This window comes from Podarcis tiliguerta, assembly GCF_965153285.1.
Source record: "Podarcis tiliguerta genome assembly, chromosome: 3".
Lineage (NCBI taxonomy): Eukaryota > Metazoa > Chordata > Lepidosauria > Squamata > Lacertidae > Podarcis > Podarcis tiliguerta.
The window spans coordinates 63,940,208-63,950,637 of record NC_139536.1 but is presented as its reverse complement, the minus strand read 5'-3'; positions in this window follow the sequence as shown (position 1 = coordinate 63,950,637).

The window sequence follows — 10,430 nt, the reverse complement described above, 5'->3', positions numbered from 1 at the left end:
AAACAGCTGGAAAAGGTTCAGAAAAGAAAAGCCCAAATGATCAGGTGGATAGAGCAATTTATCTAACCGTTCTGTTCTTGGATAATTGCTGTATTCCAAGGTAAGCTGCACAGGTGGGTCAAATTCTTGCCTGCACTATAAGGTATATGAAAAATGTCTGCCTATAGAATTGCTGTCTCTTTAGGTTCACAGAGTCCTTGTGGAGTAGGCAGAGAGGTGGAATTTGCTTTCTCACAAAGGAAAAGCACACCACATGAATTCCACTTGCCCACCCACCCCCTTTCTGAAAAAGTTTGAAAAAATATTATTTTTCAAACTACCTCTAAACTTAATTTCCTGGCATATGTTTACAGGGAAGGAGTTTTATTTGTCCAGTTAATCTTTCATAACATTTCCTCGTATGACATATAATCTCCAACATGTAACACCTGAGGCCCAGAATTTGGATGGCATCCCAGACCCCATCATTTGCTTTCCAATCCACCATTACCCCCTTTTTTATTAACAAGGATGAGGGGAAACATTGAGATTTTTTTGTATTTTACAATGTTCTCTGAAAAGGTAGTTTGAAATGTTTCTGACAATAAGCCAGCTTTTATTACAGCAGACTCTTCCATGGAAAAACATCAGAGCGAAAGATGCACCTCCAGTGTATCAAAGAAAATCCAATTATAGATGTGTCTAATTTAATTATTTATTCACAAAGCTTGGAAATCATTTCACAGCATTTCACATCTTTATGGAAGATGATTTTAAGGGGATTTTATAATAAGGACATAAGCATAATTAAATGCAGCACCTAGCTAAAGACAATTAAGGCCTATCTTATGTCAAGATAAGCCAAGGCATTTAAATAATGTAGTCATTTAGAAGATCAGCATTATAAGCACACAATTGAGCCCGGCAAGAAAATATTGTAGTGTGGAGTGCTGCTGTTTAGCATTCCAGTCAGTCCATCAGCCAACCATGCCATGCTCCAGGATATAGTATTCTATTTCATCCCCACTCCAGTAGCTTATTCCTGATCCAATCTGATATGCTTGGGAACACATTCTCATCACTGACACTCCTGAGGGTACTGTGGTTTCCTTGTGTCTGGTATGTTTGGTGTGGTAGGATGATATCATAGGTACGTTTTCTACCACTATGCCTGAATGATGGGGTGGGGCATCTTTGGCACGATGGTCCATGATTGGTGTTGCCATGGATACTGATAAAACTGCCTATCAGAATTCTTATTCCCAGGGGTTGTTGTTTTTTTAGTGGAGTGCCTAGGAGCCAAAGACATAATACAGAGGGAGTTGTTAGGGGTTGGCCGAAGGTTATTTGTGCTAGGGCTTGGATCCCCCCCCCCCCTTTTAAAAAAGAATACTGCTGTTTTTATTTATTTTTTAAAAATCTTGCTTACAGAGCAACTGGGCATGCACCAAAGCACAGCACCAGTGAGACCCCAGCCACCCAGACAGAGGCAAATTATGCCCTGGCAGAAAGAGAATTTATTTTTCCTTCTGAAAAACTAAGTTCTCCTTAATTGGCAACATTACATATAAATTAGTACAGTGGTACCTCAGGTTACAAACACTTCGGGTTACAGAAATAACCCAGAAATAGTACCTCGGGTTAAGAACTTTACCTGAGGATGAGAACAGAAATTGCGTGCTGGCGGCACGGTGGCAGCGGGAGGCCCCTCGGGTTAAGAACGGTTTCAGGTTAAAAACGGACCTCCGGAATGAATTAAGTTCATAACCAGAGGTACCACAGTATATGCATATTTTATGCAAATTTTGTCTCACGAGCCTGCACCCCAAGTCTACTAAGAACCTAGAAGTACCTCCAAGATACCCTCATGTAAAGGTGGCTGCTCAGCTTCAGACAGCACCAGGGGAATGCTGGAATTTGTAGGATGAAGAACTGTGCAGCAAGACTTTTAAAATGTCTTAAGCCAGCACTATGGCTGTTGGCATGCAAGCCTAATTGGACAGCTGTAACTTTCTCTGGCACTATTTTCCCTATCAGCCTGTTAGCCATTTGTGTGCTGCGAATTGATCTGGCACATGGCACAGCTGTTTTTGGACTGTGTTTGGTTTAGTCTCTATGCTACAAAACAAGGAGCATTTTAGCTACTTTTGCTAGTCATGGTTGATGTCAAATTATCAAGCTTGTTTTTAGTGTGGAAACAAAATGATTTCCATATGCAAGCAAAATCCCTACGCAAATCCATCAAGCCTGAAGCCTCAAGTGATTTTCATTCCCAAATGAGAGAACACTAGCATGTTAACTATTAATATACAACACTGAGCTGGCAAATCACACATCCTGATTTCTGGGGGGTTTTCAGCCATGAAAGTGGTAGCAATGTGAACGACCTAATTGTTTCCAACACTACCTATCTATGGAACTTATTGGCAAAGAAAACACAAACACAAAAAATGTAATTTGTTTACTAGGAAACAAAGCATGAGTTGAATTATAAAATAAGAAATGTTGCAGGGACGACAACTGTAAATAATGGGTGGCAGCCAATGGACTTCTCATGAATGACCTCTTAATACATTGGAGGCCTCCTTCAATGGAAGGGGGTGAGTAATTTTTACTACTGACTGAGGTCCCAATCCAGCTTCCAATGTTGTTTTTATTACTACTACTACTACTACTACTACTACTGCTACTACTACTAATTTTATTATTTATACCCTGCCCATCTGGCTAGGTTTCCCCAGCCACTCTGGCTGCTTACAACACGTAAAAAATGGTAAAACATTACAGATTAAAAAATTCCCAATGCAGGGTTGCCTTCAGATATCTTCTAAAAGTCAGTTCTTTATCTCCTGACATCTGATGGGAGGGCGTTCCACTGGGTGGGTGCCACTACTGAGAAGGCCCTCTGCCTGGTTCCCTGTAACTTCGCTTCTCGCAGTGAGGGAACCACCAGAAGGCCCTCGGAGCTGGACCTCAGTGTTCAGGTTGAACAATGGGGGGTGGAGATGTTCCTTCAAGTAAACTGGGTTGAAGTCTAGCTGCCGCATTCTGGATTAGTTTGAGGGTTCCCCAAACCATCCAGACAGACTTTAAGGAGGCCCCAGGTTGCTCAGGGAGAAATAAAAATAGCTTCCTCACTCTAGTTAGCAAAGACAACCATGGGATCATTCAATGGCGTAACTTTCATAGAAGGGTACCACTGGGTACATTCTAATGGGTCTTCCCTCTGGACATTGTAGGGCACATTACATTTGTGAAATATTCCCAGCCAAAGTGTTAATTACTGCTAGAGTTGCCCAACTTCCATGCCGGATGAGAAACTTGTGTATTGATGGGAAGACATTACCTCTCCACATATAGATGAGGGAGGATGAATGAAACTGTCTAATCTTAAAGGGACAGGCTATGGGTCAGCCAGAACTGTGGGAAACTATAGCATTTTCAGTTCTCAACACAAAATGCTTCCTACCAAGTTCTGCCCTTTCATGTGATTTCACTGTCAGAGTTTGAAGCTTTCAAGGTTCAAAGGAAAAAAAGTATTTAGCAACCAAACAAAATGGTTGAAAAATGTAACCTGTTGATGAATATTGTTGTTTTTTGGAAGGAAGAGGAGCACTTGAAGGATTTTTTGCCTTGTGTACCAATCTTGAACACTATGCCTCTTGACTTGTCATTTGCTGCACCACCTCAGGCAGCAATATGGGGCTTATAAATTACTGATTTAGCCAGTGAATAGTATCTAGGTTATTTAAGTATGAAGAAATAGTTTAACTAAGGGAAAGTGACATTATGATGAAAACACAAGCATAGGCTGAAGCCTGCAAAAGATGATTTCCCTTTATTATTTACTCTTTTGTCAAGATCTTACAGAACCATGAGGAGCTTAGAATTGTCAAACCTGAATACTCATTAAACAGTGAATGTACAAATCAATGAATTACCGATGGGAGTTTGTTTAGACTGCTTCAGCTGTAATACAACGTGTTACCTCCTCCACTAAATAATTATATACTTATTAACTGAAGTGATCTGCTCAGATGCATGAACCAGAACCTGGATGTACTGTATACACTGCTCAAAAGGGGAAGGGGCTCAAGAATTTATTGCTCAAGGAGAACATTTGCAGAGGCTTTATAGGAACTTTTTTTTTTTTTTAAAGCTTGTTACTTACATTAAACCAAACCATTTGGAAATCTTGGCCAGAGGCAATTTAAGCCATGAAAAATTAACTCCCCGAGTAATTCTGTCAGAGTCCAGTGATGGAAGGAGCCCCTGTAAATTCTTAATCTCCCTTTCTTCATAGTAAGACAATATAATTCTATAGAAAGGAAGGTCAAGGAGCTGATCCTCCCACAGTAGGTCTCCAAAAAAGCAATCAAGCTAAACTAGCAGGGAGTGGATTCCAAGAGAACGCCGTGGAGAATGGCTTTTCTCTTCCTCTGCAGGTACCTTCAAATGGGGAGGATTCCTGGGACTAGTGGCTTAATTTCTCTGGCTACCGTGCTAATCACATATGTCTAATTACTGTCTTTCTTTCTTTCTCCTCCAGACTGTCATTCTTCTGTCTTTTAGCTCCTTTAATAGAGGGACAATGTGGATACAAAGGGTATGGAAGCTGGCTAGACACCTGGTGGACCTCTGAGTCTTTAGGATATACTTTTTTCCTCCTCCTCTCCTCCTCCTCTCTCTCTGCCTCTCTCCTTCCCTCTTTTTCACAGATTTATCTGCATTCTTTCCCAGGAATCTCCCAATGTCCAGTGCTTGTTCTCTCCATCCCTGAACAGATTATCTGTCTTAATTTAAGACCTTGGTCTAAATGGAGACCATAAGTGTGATCTTTCAATTTTCTGAAATATATCAATAAATAAATAACACGTGAATCACAGGCATGTCAAAAGATTTGGCAAAAAGTCACATAAGCCCTTCAAGTTTTTCATGGATTTTCTGAACACATGAAAGCTTTTTAATCAACCTTTCACTTCCACACATGGTTTACTTTTGAAGGCAGAGCAAATACGAGTGCAGTGGCTTGGGGAGTGCTTACAATTTATTACCTGCTTAAAGGGTTGTAGCACACACTGAAACACTGGAGGTGCGAAAGAGGACATGGGATTCGAATCATTTTGGCTGCAGTCCAGCAAACAATTAGGCTGCTTATATGCCGTTCAGATCAATAGGACTGAAACTGTCTGACCATGTGCAGGATTGCAGTCTTCGGGCTGTAATCTGATGCCATGGTCCTATAATCTCTTTGGCTGCTTACTCATGTGAAATGGACAACGAAAAGTGGGGTGTGTGGAATAATTAGTTATTGTTTATTCCCAAGCTGTCTCAGACCACGGTTTCACCTTTCTCAATTACGCAGTGCTGAAATCTTATAGTGGATGGTGGAGCTTTCTGGATTTGGTTTCATTTTGTTTCAGACAGAGGATACTGGAGGCCTATGAGGTTTTTGTATTATTTGGTGTATCTACAAATGTACAAGTAGAGCACAGGTGGAGACAAACAGCTGAGCACTCTGATCAGGCAGCGGATCCACCACCCCACTTCAGACTGGAGATCTAGTTGGGGAGAAGACCCTCCAAGTTGCTTTCAAGCCTTTAGATAAGTCTCTGCCTCTTTCTCTCCTTATTTTACCCTGCATTTCCCAAACTGCACCTTTTGCTTTTACACCCACACCCGCATACATCAGTCCCCTACACTTAGTTGGATGTGAAATAAAGGTATGTATCATTTTCCAAACTCTTGATTGTCTTCCCTGCTCAAAATTCTCAAAATCACAAGCAGGCAACCTGTGGCCCATAGACCATATGCAATCCTTGGCCATTTTGGTCAAGCCTATTGAATCCTTGCCTACCTTTCCTTGCTGACCACTGACCAGCCATCAGCTGCCATAAATACGGATTAATTGGGCAGCAGTGGCAGCCTAGACTTGTGAATTATTTTAAGAGTGCTTTTGAACCATATTCCTTTCCATTCCTTTATGGAAAAACAGAATATATGACCAGGTCCTTGAGTTTTAAAGAGGGTACAGATTTCAAAGGAAGCACTGGCAAATCATTTCAGCTCAAACAGCATAAGCCTTTCACTTATAAGAAACAAAACTATCTCCTATTAGTTGGCTTTATCAGAAAGCACTATCATGTAGAGTGACTACTGAGACTGACCAGCTTTAGTCATGACCTCATGGCTGATAAGTTTTGCAGCTGAGTGTCTTCCAGTCTGTGAGGTAGCCCCAGAGAAACAGATACGTCTCTGTCTTTGAAGGCTCAACTTTTGTGCCTTGTAACTCTTGGTGGTGGGGTGCCGGCTGAGGGGGTGGTGTGCAGAGAAAGAGGCATAGGAAGAGTCGTCAACCTGCTCCATAAAATTCTCCAGAGTACGAGCAATAAACAGAACATGCAATAAACTTTAGTGTTCTGGTTGAACTGTGGATAGGTTTCCCCATAAACGCAAGAAGGCACTCAACAATTTTTAAACAAACTGAGGAAAAACCACTCTTGGGGATAAGCAGCTTTGTGGCCTGCAGCATTAAAGCCCTCCAAAGTATGTAAACACAACAAGTATAAAGCAAGGGTTAGTATAAAATGAGCAAATGGAGGATGGTGTTCACAGAGATGCAGTGGGCAAATCTATCACAAAAAGTTGCACATGGAATGGTATCGGAGCACTGTAGAGAGACTCAGCCTATGCCCATTTGAGATCATGGATGTGAATGAGGACTGAGTACTTTCATGCTGAGGCCACACTGGAAGCTAGACCTGTATCATCGATTCTAATGGGCAGCAGGGTCTCAGGCAGAAAGGCCTTTCTCATCATTTGCTACCTAACGCCAAGAGTCAGAGCTGGGGCCTTCTATATGTAGGCATACATTCTACTACTGAACTATGGCAAGGATGCCCTCCAGATGTTGTTGGATGCCATCAGCCTCAACCAACATGCTCAATGGGCAGGGATGATAGGAGTTGTTCAGCAGCATTTGGAAAGCCACAGATTCCTCATCCCTGAGCTATGTTTTCTTCTGCCCACTCCCATTCATTCAGGCCACATTTTTAAATTTTACTTAAAAGCCCACTGAGAGGCTGGAGCTTTCATTCCTGTGAGATGTTGAACTTCCGTTTTCTGTTTGCTAGAGCCAGCCTTACCTTTAGGCGTGCAGCCGCAGACCAGGATTGTGGGGAGGAATCGGCTTGCACTGCTTTCAGCTGTACCCACCCCAAAAGGAAAACAAATGCCAAACCTTTCTTGTAATTCAAACTGTATCTTGCAAAGGTGGAAGCTAATTTGCAGAAACATAACTCAGGGGATGTCTACTGGATTTGCATGAGTGGCATACACACAAATATGCACAACATGCTTGGAGATGTTTAGAAGCTGTTTTAAGGAGATGAAACTGTGAAAAGGAAACAAAACTCAAGAGCTGTGTTATACTAAATCTATAACTCTGCATCTGTGTCATTATATGATTCCTACTGGCATTATAGCAATCTTTTGCCTTAGTTATCTTCCCGCCACTGCCAAATTCATTGATTCACTTATGCAGGTTGGTCTGGGTATTCTGATGATTTTGATTGTCTATTGCATTCCTTATACCTCTGCTTAGAGGAAGTGCAGCTATATATTTCAACATACATTTGGAACATGTATTTTAAAGACGCAATCAAACATATTCAATATTTTCTGAGGCAAGTTCCCCCACTGCTAAGTCAAATTTTGTGAGAAACATGACAAATAGTTGAGACAACTACTGCAGAGGCAAAACTCTTTTACATGCTTATTGCATAATATTAAGTAATCTTGGCCTTAATCTTATGCCTTAATCTTGGCCTTAATCCTATGCACACTTATCTTGGAGTAAGTCCTATCAAGCATAATGGGAGTTGCTTCTGAGTAAACATATATATATATATATATATATAGAAGGCTGTGCTGAAAGTGTTGGAGCAACTGTTCTGTTGCTTAAGCTGCAGAAAAAACCCCTCTGCTCTCACATCTTTCCAGTAGAAAATAAATTGAGTAAACCAAAACAGATATTTAAAATACTAATTGGCTTTTGCTGTATACTCAGATTACAATGGGAAAAGCCCCCATCATTGGCACGCAGGCATTAACAAGAATCTATGTTCTTTCTTAGAATAACTCTTTTGGCAAACTACCATTATTTAGAGACTTTACCAGCTAGGGCTGGTATCGGATTTTCAGTCCTTAGCATCATGAAATATTTTCAGTGGGAGAAAGGAAAATGTTGGTGGAGCATATTTTTTAGTAGTCCTGCATAAGATTGCACCATTCATGTAATAAACTTATACATTTGGCCAGGAGTTCAAACTTGCTACCTATGCCTACCTTCCACTAATTAGAATCAAGGTAGCCAGGAACAAGGTACACCCAGAGATCTACCGAATCTATGGCATTAGACCCTGTAACTGGAAAGATGTTTGACCTGAATTCCCTTTTGGTTTAGAATCCCATGAATTTGAGTCTGGTTGTACTGGCCCTGTACTAAAAATACACTATGACCCTGATCTTACACGGCCAGCTATGTGTGTAACTGGATTTTAACCTGCAAAGCAGGTGCTTATGTGGCATCAAAAAGAAATGGAATAACGAGGGTTGCCATATTTCAAAAAGTGAAAATCCGGACCGGTTTTCTTTCTTTCTTTTGACAAAGTTCTATGGCAACCCTGGAGCAGCTCTCAGTGAAAGTAAGATAGCTGCTTTTTATTTTGTAAGTTTCCAGTCCTCACTATACATGCAGCTTGTTTCCACAAATGACTCTGGATTGCAGCCAGTGCCTGGTCAAAAGGGGCACTAAAATATTTCCAAACTAAATAAAATTTGCTCAGGGGGTAAGGTTAGAGACACTACTACAACATATTAGAAAGCTGTTTTGAATTAGATGCTTTATTTTGCTTTCAGTTTACAGAATTTCCCCTTATTTTATTTTAAACCATAGGGATGTTTCTTTAAATCAGAATGGCCATGTCCAAGTTTTCATTTGGAGAGATTAACAGTGCAATCCTAACCATTTCTAAAAGGAAGCACGTAAAAAACAGGAAGAATCCAATGATGTAGATGGATCTCAGAGATGCTGGACTGTTTATTGTTGTTGTTGTTGTTGTTATTATTATGTTAGCCTGATTGAATTCAGTGGGGGCTTTCTGCCAGGTAAACGGGGTTAGGAGTACAGCCCAAGTCATTAAAAAGTTCATTCTTAGTTTGTATGTGATTAAATATTGCTGCATGTTTTGTTTTTATATTACAGACTACCAAATAAAATTGGCACGCAGATTTGCATGACCATTTTGAGAATTAATGAAATATGATCTCCACTGGAGATTCAGCTAACAATATTTACAATGCTTACTCCCTGTGTGGTTCCTAGAACTGCTTTGTGCTCTAAAAATATATATAAGTGAAAATCTGCTGCAACTGCAGGATTGCTGGGGTCAGTGGATTTACATCAGGATTGAAGTGGACTCAAAAGCTACACCAGTGTAAACTGGCCCCATAGAATAGATCGTTTTACCTGCTTCATGAATTTGGATAGATTTTTTTGGTGAAGTGGAAACAGATTGCCAAATGTGTGACTCATATTTGAAAGAAAACCTTGGGAAATGTTTTAATTGCCACAAAGTAGAATAGCAACTAGAGTAAAATCCTGTCCTTTGAGAATTACCAGTTGTCCCCCAGTTGCCAGCCTAGAGGTAGGATGTGGAAGGTTCAGTGGTTGTGTCCAAGGAAGGACCTAACTGTCCACTTTATGGGGTGGAAATTGGCTTAGTATTTCCCATTTCCTATTTCATTTGTTTGATGTTCTTACATGTTGGGAATGTAGAAACAGTTGCAAAGCATGGGGTGGCGGCGGCTGTGGGCTGGATTTAACTAAACTGGAAGCTGGTGTAAGGACTCTCACTAATGCAAAGGGGCTTTCCCCCTTCTCCTTCCCACTCTGGAAGGTTGGGAGAATCCTCACAAGAACAACACACAGAGGGAAGAGAGGGAACATCATTCCATCTCCAAAGCAGAAATGTTGGTATTGACAGAATGATCATATTAGTGGATTGTTTAGTAATGTGCGGAGAGAGAGACTCTGTGTTTGCCATCAAGGAAAGGCTGTTTCCACCTCTGTCTGTACCATTCCCAAAAGAAATGCCTCTGGTTTGGGGGGGAATGTTCTTTTAAACACTTTTTTTCATTTCATTATAAATCATTTCCCAATAATCCTTAACTATTCTGCATGGCCACCACATATGATAAAATGTTCCTTCTACTTGTGTTTTTTTGTGTGTGATATAATAGTGATATAATACTTTTTATTATATATTGTTATTGTCCTACAGCATTTAGGCTGCTTGTCTTGCCTGTGAACCACATTGAGCACAGATGTATTTGTGGAAAAGGTGGTAAATAATTAAATTGACAATGACAATTTTTACATCTTAGATAAC